Raw genomic sequence first — 736 nt, 5'->3', positions numbered from 1 at the left:
GGGGAGGGAACGGGAACGGGAGCGGGGCGGGAGCGGCCGGTGACAGGTCCCGGAAGTGAGGTCAGCACACACCTCCCGCCGCGGCCGCGCGCCATTGGCGGGGCGGGGGCGGCCCCGCTCCCCTCACACCCCTCACTGCCCTCACACCCCCCACACTCCGCATTTCCTTCGCACTCTTCATTGCCTTCACTCCGTTCACTGCCCTTACACCCCTCACTGTCCTCACTCCGTTCACTGCCCTCACACTCTTCATTGCCTTCACTCCATTCACTGCCCTCACACCCCCCCACTCCTCATTTCCTTCGCACTCTTCATTGCCTTCACTCCGTTCACCGCCCTCACACGCCTCACTGTCCTCACACCCCTCACTGTCCTCACACCCCTCACTGCCCTCACACCCCTCACTGCCCTCACTCCGTTCGCTGCCCCCACGCCCCTCACACCCCTCACACTCTTCATTGCCTTCACTCCGTTCACGGCCCTCACACCCCACTCTGCCCTCACACCCCTCACTGCCCTCACACTCTTCATTACCTTCACTCCGTTCACTGCCCTCACACCCCTCACTCCCTTCATACCCCTCCCATCCCTCACTGCCTACGTTGTCCTCACATCCCTCTACTGCCCTTAAACTCCTCATTGCCCTGACTCCCTTCGCACGCTTCAGACCCCTCACTGCCCTCACATCTCTCGCTCCCCTCAGACCCCTCACAACCCCCCGGCCCCGGTTCCCTCC

Source organism: Geospiza fortis, unplaced genomic scaffold, assembly GCF_000277835.1.
Source record: "Geospiza fortis unplaced genomic scaffold, GeoFor_1.0 scaffold10, whole genome shotgun sequence".
NCBI lineage: Eukaryota > Metazoa > Chordata > Aves > Passeriformes > Thraupidae > Geospiza > Geospiza fortis.
This window is presented reverse-complemented; position numbering follows the sequence as displayed.